The sequence below is a fragment of the Schistocerca americana genome, chromosome X, assembly GCF_021461395.2.
Source record: "Schistocerca americana isolate TAMUIC-IGC-003095 chromosome X, iqSchAmer2.1, whole genome shotgun sequence".
NCBI lineage: Eukaryota > Metazoa > Arthropoda > Insecta > Orthoptera > Acrididae > Schistocerca > Schistocerca americana.
The window spans coordinates 883,083,392-883,102,435 of NC_060130.1; the positions used below are offsets into that span (position 1 = coordinate 883,083,392).

A 19,044-nucleotide genomic window follows, 5' to 3' on the forward strand; every position below is an offset into this window, starting at 1 on the left:
GTCGACGATGCTGCAGATGGTGAGCTCTGCTTTCATCCCGCTAGCGAGACTGGCAGTCTTCACCAAATCAGATAGCCGCCGGAAGCCAGAGAGGATTTCCTCCGATCCATAGCGACACACATCATTGGTGCCGACATGAGCGACCACCTGCAGATGGGTGCACCCTGTACCCTTCATGGCATCCGGAAGGACCCTTTCCACATCTGGAATGACTCCCCCCGGTATGCACACAGAGTGCACATTGGTTTTCTTCCCCTCTCTTGCTGCCATTTCCCTAAGGGGCCCCATTACGTGCCTGACGTTGGAGCTCCCAACTACCAGTAAGCCCACCCTCTGCGACTGCCCGGATCTTGCAGACTGAGGGGCAACCTCTGTAACAGGACAAGCAGCCATGTCAGGCCGAAGATCAGTATCAGCCTGAGACAGAGCCTGAAACCGGTTCGTCAGACAAACTGGAGAGTCTTTCCGTTCAGCCCTCCGGAATGCCTTTCGCCCCCTGCCACACCTTGAAACGACCTCCCACTCTACCACAGGTGAGGGATCAGCCTCAATGCGGGCAGTATCCCGGGCAACCACAGTCGTAGTCCGATCAGGGGATGCGTGGGACGAGCTGGCCGTCCCCGACAAACCCCCATCCCGACCCCCACAGTGATGCCCATTGGCAACAGCCTCAAGCTGTGTGACCGAAGCCAACACTGCCTGAAGCTGGGAGCGAAGGGATGCCAACTCAGCCTGCATCCGAACACAGCAGTTGCAGTCCCTATCCATGCTAAAAACTGTTTTGCAAAGAACGTCTGAACTAATCTACAGAGAGCGCAAACAAATCGACAAAATTTAAACAGTTATTAAAATACAAGATTGCCTAGTAAATGCAGTAATGCTACTACTTGCGCACTGCTGACACTGCTCGGCGACGGAAGGAGACTAAGCGAAATTACACTATTCAGGTACTAAAACACGATGCTACACTCTCAAATACTATAATACGCCTGAAATTTATGAATTAAACAATGCAAGAACCAAAAACACGCAAAGAAATTAACAATTAAACTATGTAACAAATGAGTGAGCTAGGAGTATACGACTTGCTGCTCAGCTGCTTATCCAACGGCGGCAGGGAGCACACTGACTTCCTTGCAGATAGATCTCGACACGTCACTCTTAACGGAAAAAATCGACAGATGTACAAGCATTTTTGGTAGTACCCCAAGGACGTGTGATAGGACCGTTACTATTTACGATGCATGTAAATGATCTATTAAAAAGTGTTTGAAGCTTTTTAAGACCGTTCACAGGTGATGCGGTTGTCAACAAGAATTTAGCAATGCCAGTAGACAGTACCGATTTGTAGAATGACCTATAGATGATTGACAAATGACTCTGAATGTAAATAAATGTAACATATTTTGCATATATAGGAAAATAAATCCACTGCTGTAAAACTACACTATTGATGACAACTTGCTGGAAAAAGTATCTACAGTAACATATCTAGGGGTAAATATCCAGGGCGACTTTAAGTGGAATGACCACATAAAACAAATAGTAGGATCCTGATGCTAGAGTGTGATTCATAGGAAGAATCTATGTAACTCATCCACGATGGGAGTGGCTAACAATGCGCTAGTTTGACTGATTGTAGAGTACTGTTTATCAGTTTGGGATACTTTTCTGATAGGAATGATAGAAGAGATAGAGAAGATCCAACGAAGACTGGTGGGTTTATCATGGGATTGTCTAGTCGGCGGATGCTCAACAAACTCCAGTGCAGATATTAAAAGAGAGGTGGTGTGCATCATGGACAGGTTTACGAGTGAAATTTCGAGACAATACTCTCTGAGAAGAGTCGGACAACATACAATGAGGTGACGAAAGTCATGGACACCTCCTAATATCGTGTTGGGCCTCCCTTTGCCCAGCGTAGGACAGCAACTCGACATGGCATGGACTCAACACGTCATTGATAGTCCCCTGTAGAAATACTGAGCCATCCTGCCTCTATTGTCATCCACAATGCGATAGCGTTGCCGGTGAGAGATTTAGTGCACAAATTGATCTCTCGATTATGTCACAAAAATGTTCGATGGGATTCATGTCAGGCGATCTGGGTGGCCAAACCATTCACTTAAAATTGTCCAGCATGTTGTTCAAACCAATTGCAAACAACTGTGAGCTGGTGACATGGTGGATTGTCATCCATAAAAATTCCCACCATTGTTTGGGAACACGACGTCCATGAATGGCTGCAAATGGTATCCAAGTAGTTGAACAGAACCATTTCCAGTCAACAGTGAGTTCATCTGGATCAGAGGACGCAGTCGATTCCATGTAAACACAGCCCACACCATTATGGAGCCACTATCAGCTTGCGCAGTGCCTTGCTGACAACTTGGGTCCATGGCTTTGTGGGGTCTGTGCCACACTCGAACTCTACAATGAGTTCTTACCAACTGAAATCAGGACTTATCTGACCAGGCCAGGGTCCAACATATATATAGTCACAAGCCTAGGAGAGGCGCTACAGCCGATGTCGCGCTATTACCAAAGGCACTCACATCAATCACCTGCTGCCATACCCCATTAACGCCAAATTTCGCTGCACTGTCCTAAAGGATGCGATCGTCATGTGCCCCATGTTGATTTTTGCTGTTATTGGCGCAGTGTTGATTGTCTGTTTACACTGACAACTCTAGGCAAATGCCGCTACTCTGTCATTAAGTGAAGGCTGTCGGCCACTGCGTTGTCTGTGGTGAAGGGTAATACCTGAAATTTGGTATTCTTGATTCATTCTTGAAACTGTGTATCTCAGAATATTGAATTTGTTAATGAATGTCCCATGTGTCTAGCTCCAACTACCATTTCACGTTCAGAGTCTATTTGTTCCTGTCGTGTGGTCATAGTCATGTCGATAACAATTCACTTGAAGCACTTGAGTACAAATGACAGCTCTGTCAATGCACTACCCTTTAATGCTTTCTGTACACGATACTACTGCCATCTCCATGCAGCTGTCCCATGACTTTAGTCACCTCAGAGTACTACTTCCACTCACATACATGTCACAAATGACCACGAGGAGAAAATTTGAAAAACTAGAGCTAATAATACAGGGGCTTACTGACAATCATTCTTCCCACATGCCATTTGCAAGTGAAATAGGGAAGGAGGCATCACAAGTACCCTCCACCACACACTGTTTTGTGCTGGAGTATGATGTAGATGTGCTATGGAGTCAAATACGTTTCTGAAATATACTGCATTTACTTGACTGCGTTGATAAGTGGGTTTCAGCATGTCATGTTGGAAAAGTGCGAGTTGGGTTTCACATGATTGATGTTTTCGGAATCTATGCTGGTTGGCATGGAGGCAGCCATTCTGTTTGAGGTAGCTCATTATGTTCTAAGAACCTACAGCAAATGGATGATAAGGATACTAGATGGTACCATCACTTTAACTACTACTCTTGTAAGCAGGTGTGACCTGCGCTACCTTCTAACTACTGGGCAGAGTTTTTTTGTTCGAGGGACCTATACTAGATTATAGTTAAAAGAGGAGCTAGATCAGGCACAAATTTGATAGAGGATCCGATAGGGATTCCATTGGGGCCTGGAGCTTTGTTCAATTTTAGCGATTTCAGCTGTTTATCAACACTACTGATACTAACATCTATATCATTTATCTTTGCAGATGAGCGAGAACTAAATTAGGGCAGTACCTATTGATTTTCATTTGCGAAGGAGTATTTGAAATGCGAGTTTCTGCTTTTGCTTTGCTAACCTCTATTTCAATCCCCGTTTCATCCATGAGTATCTAGACATTAACTTTCATACTACTAACAGCCTTTACACATGACCAAAATTTCGTGGGGTTTTGTGACAGATAATAATAAGCTACAGTAGTTGTTCAAGGTTTCACACATTGCCTCTAGAGTGCCAAACATGTATCATTCAGCATCTCCTTACCTCTAACCCTATGGTCTGTTTTATATCTATTGTATAGTAGTCTGTTTCTTTACAGAGACTGTATGCCATGGAGGGTCTCTCGCATCATGAACTATTCTGCTGGGTGCATATCTATCAAATGTACAGTGAACTACTCTTGTAAACCTGTACCATGTTCCTCTTACATGCTCCTCTCTGGAGCTAAATGTTTCAAGTTATTACTGAGGTACTACATTACTGCATGCCCCTTTTACCTAGTTTGTTGAAAATATAACCCTTCTACTTGTGTTAGTTGCCCTGTGTACTTTAGTAATCATTGTAGCTACAGTTGCCTCATGGCCACGGGTACCAGTTTCTGTGTAGACATCCTCAAAGTGTTCAGGTCTATTGGTTGCTGTTAGATATTTCCATCATAAGTGGACTTCCGAGAAATCTGTTCTAGGTAGTTCTCAGAGAATCCATTTTATAGTGTTTTGCAGGATGTCTTGTCACAGCCACAATTGAAGTCTCCTCAATAACAATGTGATTGGGAAACTTATGTACTACTGAAATTTGTTTTTTTTTTCTAAAGTTTTTGGATACATTTGGAGGTGCATCTGGAGGTCATTAGAAGGATCCAATTATGAGTTTATGCCCACTTGAGTGTAAACAAATCATCAGATCCTTTCCGTACTGTTTCTATGGTCAAAAGTATGTTTTTGAAATTATTTATTGTCTGGGAAAAGAAATACAGTCATTGTCAAAATTACACTTCTTTGTCTTTGGCTATCTACCCACTGCAGCCACATTTCTATTATTAATGCAACATGGCACTCTTTTTGTAGTAGGCCTCTTGCAAGACGAGTTTTTAGGTTTCTTGTTTTTTCATTGCTTCTTTTTTATCTTGGCGATGTTTACCATGTGACTGTCGATAGTTACCTATATTACTCACCTGGAAAGCAGATTTCCACGAATAATTACAGTTATTACAGGCAGTTTTTCCATTAATATCATTTCCGTGAACTGACATATATCCTATGTACCAGTGTAAGTCATATTCCTCCATCAACTTTGTTCCCTCATTACCACTACTCCCACATACTGCGAGAGAGAACCTACGGTAGTAGTGTTCTGAAACTAAGAGTGGAATCAACAGTATCAATGAAAATTTGAAAAGCAGCGAACCTGGCTCTGAGTCTCTTCTGACACAAATTTTCATTAGTAATAACATATGCAGTTCTTTTTAGCTTTATCCATTACTAGTGGTAGCAGCTGTGTATGAGGTTAATGGCAATTTTAATATTCAATACAACCAAACCTTTGAGCTACAAAAATATTAAAAATGATGTCTCTCATCCTCAGGTTTACAGTTCAGTACAACTAAGACTCCATGACTACATTACCCTGCATACTGTTGTGGGGCAGATACATAAGTTTCACGCCTGAACATTGCAGATGTAAACCAATTGAATGATGTCACAATCATATTTGGTGACCTCATGAGCAGGTCTTACGTGCTATTCTGCCAAGCCATAGTGCATCATACCACTCTATCAGTTCTGGCTCAAAGCAGACACAGGGACTGGGTGATTTATACTGTCCTGGCATTCAGCTTGCACACAGGGATCATATCAGTGTTAAGAGAATTTTAGCAATGGAGTGGTCGCAGCATTAAATTTTATTCATGAAAATGGATTTTGTACACCCTAACCACATAAAGTGTACGTTTTATTTATTTATTTTCTGATTGAAACAGACATTTGTATTCAATATATGAAACTTTTTTGATAAAGTGAATCTTGATATGGAATCTGATTCAGTCTAATCAGGTGAACGTTCTTGTCTTGTTCCCAGCTTTTGTGAAGGACTGAGACTTTTAAAAAAAAAAAAAACACTGTTTTGACTCGTAACATTTCACTTTTAAGGTGATGTGGAAATTCTAATGAATTGCTAATACCCTGAGGCTTTTATTTTCTTATCGAAGGACCCCCAAGGTTTTATGCTCCATGAAATGCACATTGATATTTCAAAGCTTGTTACCACTTGCAGAGAGTGGCTGCAGGGTGTATACGGGAACAAGGAAAAAAAATTCCCGAATTTCTCCCGGATATCCCGTTTAAAAAATATGCTTTTTCGTGGGCGAAAATACACTTTTTCTGTCCTAAGTAACAGTAGGTTTTCCGTAGATTTTCCCTCGGAACTGTAAAACTTATCAATCCTTTGAATGGTTAACGTTTTATACAATAGCTTAGAACTTCCCGGAAAAAAAGGAAAAGACGGGGCAAAGAAGTTTTGGAGAGACTTAAAAAAAAAAAAGAAGAAGGACAGAAATTTTGGAAAGACCTTTGATTTGCAGCAACATATACGCTGCATATTTTCGTATTACGAAACTATAAATTCAAATTGCACCAAACACTGCGCGTTAGTTTCCGGAGCGTTGAAACCGAGGTTGTGATGTCCTTTTGTAAGCGAGTCATATCTCAAGCCACGAGATCTCGTCAGCCGATGACAGCAGCTATTCAGAGCATAGGACACGTGTTATAGTCAGCCAATAGCAAGATCACTGGTTACATAGCACGAACACGCAAGAGGAAAAGTTAACGGTTTACATTAATGTACACAGTACCGTATATCTACAGGAAAAGCTAAGCTCTAAGATTAACATGCTACAACAGACGCTACGCTTTCACATGTAATATTTATCTTTTTTGCGTGTGTTATACTTTAAGACACATCACACAAATGTGCCAGTAAATTTAAAATTATTACATAAATGTCTCGGCTCGAAATTCTTGTAAGTGGCTGGTCCTCAAACTGTTCAGTTTCGAACACTCTGTGATTTAGATATCCATCCCACTTTCTCACTCGTAACATAACTCATCTTGCGTAAAAAGAAATTTACTTTGAAAGTAACGCTTTTCTAACCACCGTTCGCAATACTATCCGGAGACTGTTAGAAATAGGTTCAATTTACCGGTTGCCAGAGAGAGCCAGAAAACAGGCATTATTGTGCGTGTGCAACTGCAGTGGCGTATGAAGCCCATATGTTCGTGTGTATAAAGCACTAAGATAGCTTACATTACACAATAAAAGGAACAGTGCATCAGAGGATACTCCAAAGAGGATCGGAATTTCGTAAACCATACTAAAATGCATAATTCGGATTGAAGTGCAAATTGGCTTTTTCCAGATTCACAATGAAGTCGGTCCCATCTGATATTAAGCTTTTCAGTGTGGTTTTTGGGATGGACATTTTCTTGGAGTACCAGTACTCTAGGATCTCATTTTTGGTTCTTTATTATGGCATAATGCCATATATGGCAGAAGATGATAACGTGCACTTGAAATTCAGCGAACAGTTGGAACTAGCCAATGCTGTTGAATGAAACACTTCGTTTCAAATAAAATGATTGCCTCGGCGGAAAGATTAATAAAGCCAAATTTCTTTAGCAAACTTGCAAAAATAACTTCACTGTTCTGCAAGGCGATTAATGCTTGACTGCTACTAACTTGGAAATAAAATAAAATCAGAAAACTGAAATTAATAATATATTTTTGCCCTCCGTAATTATGTGGATGTATTTTAATTCACTTGACAGCTCCCGGCCACAGAAATCCGTTTTGTTTTCATTTGACGTGGGAGCTGCACACGAAGAGAAGCAGCGAAATCACTGAACGTAAACACGGGTCACGTGGAGGTTAACCCCCTCCCCACTACAACTCAGACAACTCTGTGCAAGCGTGAATCTGCCAGCTAGGGCGCGCGAGAAAAAATTTTCTCGTTTGCATCTGGCTGCTTGCTGCTACTACCGATACAGCTAACAGCCAAACTTCAAATAGCGGGAGAAGGTACTGCTCATACACGAGTCAAATGCGCATGCACAACAGACCGCTGGCAACTGGTCAAACGAACCTTATGTGAACAGTTGTGACGTCATGCTCATAGCAAGCAGTTTATTGTTACGAAGAATTACAGTCTTCGCCCTAAGACCTTTGACATATTTTTGCTATTTGCAGACGCTTGTGCGTGCACGGTTTTTTGTTGTAAATTGCATATTTCCTTTGCCACTAAAGTTTTATTTTTTTTCCCTCTTATGTATGTTTTATTGCTGCAGTATCATTCTCCACTAGCAGAATACAATAACATTCTTTGCTAGAGAATCAATTCTGCAGTCAAAATTAGAAACATTTAACTGAAAGCTAAAACAATGAAAAATTCCCGGAATTCCGAAAAATTCCCGGGTTTTTCCTGGATGAAACAATTCCCGGTTGTCCTGGGTCGTATGCACCCTGGGCTGTGACAGTTTCAGATTTCCCCATAATACACAATATATGATATGCTTGAACTGAAGGAAAAAAAGGTAGGCTTCAGCCTGTATAAAGGCAGAACTACCACAGCATCATCAAGGTCCACGAACACTGGTCCCAGTAAGTCTACCTAGGTCATTAGCCTCAGGTTACTGACACAAGGCAAAGAGATAAAATATCAAATTCTACAGGGCAACTAGTTTTTGTATGTAGTACGTTTAATATTCATCCCAGAATTTCACAAATAAGACTATGTTGTTATTTGAAATGTATGCCACCAGAAATTCTATCAATGTAACATCAAACTGTTAAATAAATATCTTTTACTAAGTGATTTCCTGTGAGTATTCAATTTCTCAAATGCCTGTTGTCGCAAATATGTGATATACCTGATTATATCTGAGAGGTACAACACATCTTACATTTGACCTTATGTACTCTGTAATATTTCATTACTGGTTACAAAATATGATTTTTGATTTTTCTTTCTGGTAGCAATTTATTCAGGTATTAAGGGGCTGTTTCCAGAACTCAGGAAAAACACTTGTGGTCAAGGAGTGTTTGAAGATATCTGTTATAGTGGACAGTCATGGGTCAATAATAATATTCATCATTTGTACTGTGATGCCATCATGTCCTGTAGATGCTGGTCTGACATGCATGACAGTATTGCAAGAAACATGCTTCAGATAGAATTTTTTGTTGCTACAGTCATTTAACCTCATGAAGTAATCAATGGACCGATGACTGTAGCAGTCTGGTCCCTTAAATCCCACAAAACCACAAGTAATCAACATGTGTCTATTTCGTATGTGGTTCAATTGTGACTGTAGGTAACATGAAGTACTGCTTCAGTTCAACTGCGACAATGGGATCAGCTGCAGCTTTTACTTTGTCTGTACCAAGACCATGCAGGTTTTTCCACAGGACAGCTGGGCTATTTCTGTTCTTGATTAATGTATGGGAATACACTATTGCTTGTAAGCAATATGATTTTCAGATGCGGGACTTAGTTTGTATGTCCAATATGCAGGACCTCTGAGAATCAAAAGCTGGTTTAGTTATTCAGTTAACCAAGGTGCATGTTTCTTTCTTATTTTTCTGCTCGTCAGGGGAGCCTACTTGTCATATAGTTGAGTAAGTTTGTAAGTAGACCCATGGAGTTTTTTGTTTATGACTGAGAAAGGAATAGAGGATGTCCCCCAAACTATTTATTGTACCTTACTTGCAAGAACAGACGAATTAATGAGTCTGAAAACTCTAAAACTAAATTCCTCCCAAACAGGCCATGAAGGCCCAAGGTACTGACCAGCCGCCAAGTCATCCTCAGCTCATAGGCATCACTGGATGCGGATATGGATGATGATGATGATGATTGGTTTGTAGGGCACTCAACTGCTAAGTTATCAGCGCCCATACAAATTCCCAACCTTTGCTCAGTCCAATCTTACCACTTTCATGAATGATAAGGACAACACAAACGTCCAGTCATCTCGAGGCAGGTGAAAATCCCTGACTCCGCCGAGAATTGAACCCGAGACCCACACCGCTCTCCCAGCTGTATGTCAGTTTGAGAGACTGGAACCGCTACTTCTCAATCAAGTAGCTCCTCTGTTTGCCTCACAGTCTGAAATCTTGGTAAGTAGTAAATTGCAGTCTCTTTCTGGACATTCTAGAGAGTATGTCATGGCTGGACATGCCAGGTGCAGATATTTGAGACATATAAATTACTCAGCCTGGGGATTTCATTGCAAATGTATCTATGAGAGCATGACTACTGTTCGTATGATGGATAGGAACAGGCTGAAGTAGCGACACATTTTAAGAAGAAAGCATTGGCTTAAATTTCATACTGAAAGGACTATCGTATAGAAAATTTGTTAGTGTCAACAGGTATAATTCTATGCTCATGCTTCAGTTTGGGACTTGAAAGACCAGTTTTGAACTTTAGGAAGTTTGTAGAGGACACGCATTAGGCACTTCCTATTAAGGGATTTGATCTCTATGAACATATATTCCACTTGCTTATTTTCATTATTGTTGGATGTGTAACACAGTACGTGATAAATCAAGGCATATGTAAACCCCTACTCCACCTCCTCATCTTTCGTGCCTAACAAAGATGTAACCGTCTAGATTTATTGAACTTGTGGGAATACTTGGTTTGAGCCAGGTGTCCGACAGAAGTATTAGATGGCTGTCTATGTCTTGAAATATGTAATGGAACTTGTCGAGATGATTTGCCAGAGACTGGACATTTGGGTGTGTAATATGGAGCTTAGTGTGCTCACTTGCAAAGCTTGCAAGGATGCCACTGTAGGGCTGGGCTGGGCTAGTGAGGGTGGGGGGACACTGCATTGCGGGGCACTCTGCAAAGGGGAACAAAGGTTCCCAGAAGTGAAAGGAGCATGTCTATTAAGGGAGAGGGGAGGCCAAGGCCAGTAGACTTTGGCAGTGGTCATTTAACAGCTGACTGGTATCAGGAACAGAACCTCACTAAACAGAGCTAGAATGATCTGTATGCAACAGTATGGCAAAGACGATAAACAAAATAAAAACAAAGTGTACACTTTGAATGGTTCGAGTGATGAGTAACAACAGTGATATGATAATAAGCTGCTAAATAGAACAGAAATAAGACAGTAAAATTAATCAGCTGAGTTAGAGCCCTGTCAGAAAAGTGAAGTAATTGTGAAATGATGAATTATATTGCTATTGGAAGTATGAAAATTAAACAGAAACTTTATGATTAGTAGTAAAAGTGAACCTGAACAGTCAATGATAACTGTTTAAGGAAAGTATTACAAAAATTTTTTCTTTACAAAATACACAAAAATAAACACACACACTTTAGGCATGTCTTTTAGCCTCTAAGGCACAGGCATTCAAGAGTTCATTGGCAATGCAGACTGAGCTTTATATACTAATTATTATGTTAACATCTGGTTTCCTTATCAGTGAAAATGTAGACAAAACTATGTGTTTTTATTAGCAGAAAAAACTTAGAGCAAAAATAGTTACAAAAAGTATATAAAACAACAATGAATCAAAAATTGAATTTCCAGTATGTTATATCTATGTAATTTTATTAACATATTATGATTTTGTATCAAATAAAAATGTTTTTGGTGAAGTTAACATTTTCATAAAAGCAAGATGATTTACCTAATGAATAAAAAATTACAGTTTGCAACAATGCAAATAGAATTTCAAGATTTTGTAAGTATACATGGTATTTGTTGTTAATTGAGCAACTTAAATTATCAAGCTTACATTATTTTTGGCAACAATTTCTCTTCAAAACTATGTTCCCATTTACCATTCTCTACTTTTAAAGTGAAACTGATAGGATGACTATTTTTCTGGGATTTTATGTTCACAAGTTGTAGCTTACAAAAATGTTCTCATTAGTTTCAAATAAGAAAAATATAATAGCTGAAAATGCTCCAGTGTATCAAATTCTTCCACAAAACCCATACATTGCATATTGTAAAATTAAGATGGCAACAAATACTTCACTAGTAAAAGTGAGATCAAACAGTCCACTTTTTCTAACTGGTCAAAATCTTGGTTCTTTACAAACTCTGATCGTACAGCTTCAGCTTTACCTCTGCCAGTACCTCTCCTCTACTTCCCAAACTTCACAGAAGCTCTCCTGCATACCATTTTGAATGAGCACTAAAGGAAGTAAGAGTTTCAAAAGTTGGGGGGAGGGACTGGAAGTAGTGAAGCTTTGAAGGACAGACTGTGAGTCATGCTCAGATAACTCGACTGGTAAGAACACTGCCTGTAAAAGGAGAGTTTTTGGATTGAGTTCCAGTCTGGTACAGGACTTGAATCTGCCTGGAAGTTACAAATGGCTCTGAGCACTATGGGACTTAACTTCTGAGGTCATCAGTCCTGGAAGTTACAGGTCTAGTCTTACCATCAGACTGCTTTCGTTAGTTAGATACACGTGTATGTCTAGTAGCAGTGTTCCCCTTCATACCATCACTCTCTCCAATCTTTCACACTTCCTAAATGTAATACGGATCCACATCCACTCTTCTGACCGAAGCTGGTATGAGGGCACCTACACTCCTTGTCAGCAGATTTTCACGTCAATATCATTGTTAACAATGGCAGTACATACCTGAATGAAAACTGAATGACTGTGTCATTAACTTCTTCATAATCTACCCCAAGTGAATCATTAATATAATGATCTTGCCTTCTGCTACCATTTACTCATTAACAGTATGCCTTGGAATTTGCGTGTATAACAATCTCCAACAATAATAAAAAATGTACACAGTATCTACGTCAATACAGTTAAATGCACTGCTGTTTTCCAGATGCCAATACTCTCAGTCTACGATTTGAAAAAAAGTCTCTTCCAAAAGAAATGTAGTCACATCACCACTATGTTAAACAGAGAGAAGTGTACAATGAGTGCAGCGAAATACCTGTAATGTTTTGACTAGGTCACTTATACTTCCAAGTTACAACAGAGCAGATTGAAACATTCTCAGGTGAATCATTGCGGCAAACTTTTAAAATATTTGGACTTCAGACCGATTTGTTATCATCAGGTAAGTTGTGGACTGATGCCAGGAGGCTAGCGAAGTTACGAACCAGCATTCTGTCGAAGGTTCATATTCCAGCTCTTGGAGGAGGAGGAGGAGATTAGTGTTTAACGTCCCGTCGACAACGAGGTCATTAGAGACGGAGCGCAAGCTCGAGTGAGGAAAGGATGGGGAAGGAAATCGGCCGTGCCCTTTCAAAGGAACCATCCCGGCATTTGCCTGTAGCAATTTAGGGAAATCACGGAAACCTAAATCAGGATGGCTGGAGACGGGATTGAACCGTCGTCCTCCCGAATGCGAGTCCAGTGTGCTAACCACTGCGCCACCTCGCTCGGTCAGCTCTTGGATCCTAACTGTTTCTATATATGTATTGTTGGTTGAAATTTGCTTTTTTTACTCTCATATTCTGGTATTAAGTTTATTTTTAATTTTTTTTTAAGGAGACCGTGGTCAGCATCACAATCTTTACTGACACTGTCTTTAAATCCTAAACTTACGTGCTGCTCATGTCCAGTGCAATGTTTTTCCACAATTCAGACAGTTTACCATGTGTATGACAGACTGCATTGGCAAGAGATGTAGTAAAATTCTGACTTCCAGAAGCCCAAATCAGTTTTTACATTGCCCTCAAACAATCTAAAGCAGAATATGAGTTCACTGTATCATTTTCCTTAATACAGTCGATCCTAACAGGACACCAGTATATGGAAGAAAGGCTGTTGTTTCTCTGCAAAGGTTAAACAAAGAAATGAACATATGATGCTGGGGGTGTTGGATGGAGTTGTAATGGGCACAGTACTGTCCGCAGGCAGTGAATATCTAGGTATGTAGATATTGCAGGTTTGTTGTGCAATACGAATATCTCGCCCCCCCCCCCCCCCCCCCCGAGATGTTTATTAAGAGCTGGGTGTTCTTTGTTACCAGAATTAATAAAGAAGTTATTCATTTCATCGGGTGTGATACTGGTCATATCATATGCAGTTCTGTTAGTATTACCAAGATGATTTGATAATGTTCCAAGCAGCCTTGCATTTGTTTTGTGATTGCTGCATACAATTATCATTTTCCATCTGTCTCTGTTTTATAATTTCTGATCTGTACCTCTTCTATAGTTGAAAGTACTGAAGTACATCTTCTTCACTGTTCTTTGATCTGTTATAAAGATTAATGACGTGTTCTTAATTTTTTTGGAGGTCAGGTGTGTACCATTGATGTAAACTTCTATGATCACTTTTGATTGGTTTCCCCTTGTATCTTTTTAATATTTTGAATGCACTTATTACATGTAGTGGAAACAAGATTGACAAAGGACATTTTTTAGCTTTAATTAATCCTGCCTAGTCCACCTTTTCCATCAAACACAACATCTAGAGGAGAATGCAAACACTCATATTGGTCATCCCCCCAATAGTACTTCTCTGAAAGAGCTGCCTGGTGCCATGACTTCTTGTAGCATGGTACCTGGCCTGGGAGACTATCTAAAGCAAATAGAGAGTCAAGGGAAATTCCGTAACCCCAAATGAATGTAGTAGGCACAACTTAAGTATGTCCTGTGTAACTCCCCTACATACCACTTTATGCAGATTAGGAAATCCCAACACATCAGGTGCAAGACTCAAAGTAAGCAACTCTATCTGACAAGGCTCTGGGAAACTCAAATGCCGGATTTTGCATTGCAGGACTGTCTATCAGGTAAGACTCAAAAAGCAAATAAAACTCCTGCCCCTACTAAAATCTGAATCTCATAACTATTCCTCTGAACCTTCATTCTAACATGTTCAGAAAAGATATGCTATGAACATTCAAATATTTACTGAAACAAAAAGCAAATTAACTTACAGTATGGTGGTATGACCACCTCTTGCACTTAACACTAAACATTATTTTCAACAGACTCTTCTTGATTAATTTAATATCTTGTTCACAAGCAGTGATATTCATATAAATTTCTGAATAATTGAAAATAGTATCACTCAACATATTTCACCATACAGACTCCTAAGTCACTTGTACAACTTATTATTGAAATTTAATCAGTGTGACACAACAAATTAAGTAAGGTAAACTGTTTCCAGAAGTATTTAGGTAATTACAACCAAACAGTGCACATTAAATTTAAGTAGAATCCAACAATTAATAAACAAGTTTTAATTAGAGCTTTTCTTGTACTTCCTGCTACAAGTACGACACCATTTTTCTTTGGAATATTTTGAGTGTATACTTAATTTTAAATTTCTCACTATTTCTGCATGTTACATAAATTACATGACTTTCAAGTGATGGTGGCTCTACCAAACAAACTCAAGTTCAAATTACAGTTATACCTAATTAACAAATGAAAATAAAACAAAATAATGTACTGGACAATATGTCATTTCATTGCCTGAAAGCACATCAGTTTTGACAAAAATTATCAGTTGATGACTTCTAAATGTGACACTTTACAATGTGAGCATTGTCCAAAACCACTAATATTTTTGGAATTAGATTTTTTTCTTTTTCTTAAAAGCTGATGTCCAATGACAAAACAGTGGAAATATATCATAGAACTGCTGCTAAATTCTCATGTTTCTTCCCTACAACAGAAATGAACCATAAAGATTAAAAAAATTTACGTAAAAAGCATACAAAGTACTAAAAATTCTAAATGCAATGCAGCAAAACAGGTCAACTATCAAAAACCTGAGATGTTGAGAGGCATAAATGTTTCTCTTATCATTTGTAAAATATAACAATGAAACAGAAGACAAATATGTCAAATAATAGTTTAAACATTGAAAAGCTACAGAGAACATAAAACATTCATGGAACTAGGAAGACTATATAATGTAATACTGAAAATAATAAACATGGCCCCACACACACTTGTATTTATAAAACCATGTTCACTGTGCAAGAGCTACTATTTCAGTTTATCTCAAATAGTGATAAACTCACATACGGTACACAATCCTACTTGCTGTCTCACTTGGGGATCCAGAGGGTAAATGCCTGTCCACAGAACTTTAAAGTTTGATCTCTGGTCATTTCTAGAAACACCTCCCAACAATATGAAGGCTAATACAATGTGGCATTAAGAGCAACAATTCACTTCATGCCTATTTTACTTTGAGTTGCTGTCTAAAGCTACATACAACATAGAAAAATAGTAGGGAATCTGCTAGTATTATTGTGTGGTTGTAGAAGGATTATTTGCTAGTATTTACTATGTGCTATAAAAACAGAGATGAGGTCACATAAATCATTTACCCACTTATGATATTTAACTAACTAATGTATAAAATTTCCTTGCCCAACACTTAAAACACAACATATGCTAAAATAAAAATGTAAATAAAGACCATAAAATATTCTGCTTTATGTATTTACATAAGTACAGTTTTCCTAAAAGACTAAAGAGGTCCACCTTAAGTAAACTTAACGCCTGGTATACTTTGCCAGCTACACCAGCATGCACATTTTTTGAAATATAATGACACAGCAACACCAAAATCAAACATATTTGACATGAGAGGGAAAAATTTATTTGGATAAGGAACTATTGAAAATTCTGGTTTGTTTTGCACAAAGGAAAGGAAAGGAAAGGAAAGGCCGAAAAATAAAAATAACAGCAGAAATAGACAAATAATGAACTTCTGATATGTGTAGTTTTTCTCGGCTCACAAGGGGTATTTTTTCCTCTAGGCACGATAATAACATAGATGAGAAAAACATGGGGAGATGTGCTGATATAGAAGCATTTAGAGACATAATATACCGTATAAGAATATTTGGAATAGCACTTATAAGAGCTTTAATTAAAAAAACAGAGAATACATAAATGACAACTTTCAGTACCATAAACCCTATTTTGAATTATGGTTACCAGCTTTATGACATTACAGAATTCCACAATTACATGACCATGTAAATTCCTGAACATAATTATGACTCTTATTCCATATTTCATTATCTCTGCATTTATATGATGCAGAACTGGGCTTGTTCATGTCTCTTGTTGGACTTAGAGGCTCAAAACAGCCATTTATTTCAAATTTTGTGCCACTGACAGTAAATTAAGTCACACTCACAGAATTTCATCATACAGTGCCAGAAATTTAGGTATGAGGAACACTGTCAGGAAAACAAGACTTAGAATGAAATTTTCATTCTACAGCGGAGTGTACGCTGATATGAAACTTCCTGGCACATTAAAACTGTGTGCTGGACCAAGACTCAAACTCGGAACCTTGCCTTTCGCGGGCAAGTGCTCTACCGACTGAGCTACCCAAGCACGACTCAGGCCCCGTCCTCACAGCTTTAATTCCACCAGTACCTCGTCTCCTACCTTCCAAACTTCACAGAAACTCTCCTCTTCCCAGAAAAGCTTCTGTGAAGTTTGGAAGTTAGGAGACGAGGTACTGGTGGAATTAAAGCTGTGAGGATGGGGCGTGAGTCGTGCTTGGGTAGCTCAGTCGGTAGAGCACTTGCCCGCGAAAGGCAAAGGTCCCGAGTTCGAGTCTCGGTCCGGCACACAGTTTTAATCTGCCAGGAAGTTTCATATCAGTGCACACTGCACTGTAGAGTGAAAATTTCATTCTAGAAACATCCCCAGGCTGTGGCTAAGCCATGTCTCCGCAATATCCTTTCTTCCAGGAGTGCTAGTTCTGCAAGGTTCGCAGGAGAGCTTCTGTCAAGTTTGGAAGGTAGGAGATGAGGTACTGGCGGAATTAAAGCTGTGAGGACGGGGTGTAAGTCATGCTTGGGTAGCTCAGTCAGTAGAGCACTTGCCCGCGTAAGGCAAAGGTCCCGAGTTCGAGTCTCGGTCCGGCACACAGTTTTAATCTGCCAGGAAGTCTCAAAACAAGACTTGTTCAGGCAACATCAGGTAAGCAAACAAAATGACTTTTGCATAAAAAATTTAAGCAATTTATCCAGCAATTTATTACGCAGAAAAGGACCCTTGTCAGTGATGGCTGATGCAGTGCACCTCAATTGTCCTACTCACCAATAATGCTGGATGTTACTGAAAAACTCTTCATGCTTTTGTGAAAGACCAATGAGGAAAAGTGTATGGCACTGTCAATTACAAGTACTTCAAATGAATAAGAGCACTATTCCCAGAGTAAAAAAACAGCTGTGTGTGCGGTTGGCATCACACTCACCAACTGCCCAAACAGCAGTGAATAGACACAGAAACAAACTGGGTGATAACTAGTGAAAATTTGCTAGTAAGTCAAGTAAATATTATGCTGAAAGAGAAAATTATTAATACATCCTCAAAGTATTCATTATTACAACAACAATTTATTAACCATTACAGCAAGATCGTACTATGGAACACTGCAAGACAAAGTCAAAGAAAAAACCCTAACACTGGAGCACAAACTGAGCTCTTTCACCAAACATATCATGTGGCTAATCAGCTGTACGGGGGAGGGGCGGAGGGGGAAACTTTACACATGTCCAAATCAAATATCCCAGTAGGTTCCTTGACCACTGAGCTGTTTAGTACATCTGGAAATCACTTGTCAATATTCAAAGAAAAGATAAGTTCACAACGAATCAGGTAGCTAACGATTACCAAACGTAACAAAACAAAATCAGGTATCTCTTCTGTCCTACTCTCTGCAAGTACAACACAGTTTAAGATAACACACTGATGGTAACATGGAGGTCGTCACAACAAAAATGACTGTTCCAGAAACAAATGACAGCAGAGATCGCGAAGTACGTCCAGAGTGTAGCAAAGTTCTCTTAAGTGTATACAACAATCCAGAGAGCAATCCAAATCATGAATGTATATCAGCCAAGGTCAAAAGTCTACTATCCCATGGCACATGACTATAGGTTTCAGTGACTAAGTGAGAGACAGGTCAGCAATAGCCAGGCTGCAGTGTGTGCTGGTTAACACTTGTCAGAGGGTGGCAGCATCTTACATGCTTGCCATTCACGTGGGTGAAATTCATGGCTGCTTTCTGGAGCCCAAGTATATCTGACATGTTCTTCCTATCGATACTCAGGCCAGGTGGGGTATCTGAATCACACCGGATACTAAAGTATCAAATTCTGAAAATGAAAATTGTCTATGAGGATTATAGTGCAAATATTACAGTCTGTTGCAGATAATAATATATTATTGTAAGAGATTAATAATACAATCTAGAGGAGAAGGATTTTTTAATAAATCCTTTTTATGAATTTAAGTTGGAGTGAACAAAATGAACAGTGAGAGGAAAAGTTTAGTGACACAAAGAACAGTATCACTTCCG

The 19,044-nt window shown here is 39.3% G+C and overlaps 1 protein-coding gene across 1 annotated transcript in view; it reads right to left on the bottom strand.

The window, feature by feature from the left end:
* Positions 1-15,150: 15,150 nt before the first annotated feature.
* Positions 15,151-19,044, bottom strand: part of LOC124554870 (probable 28S ribosomal protein S6, mitochondrial) — a 52,296-nt gene continuing 48,402 nt past the window's right edge. The window contains exon 5 of the mRNA XM_047128539.1: positions 15,151-15,369. The gene's annotated coding sequence lies outside the window, so the exon portion shown is untranslated. The remainder of the gene's footprint in view (positions 15,370-19,044) is intronic.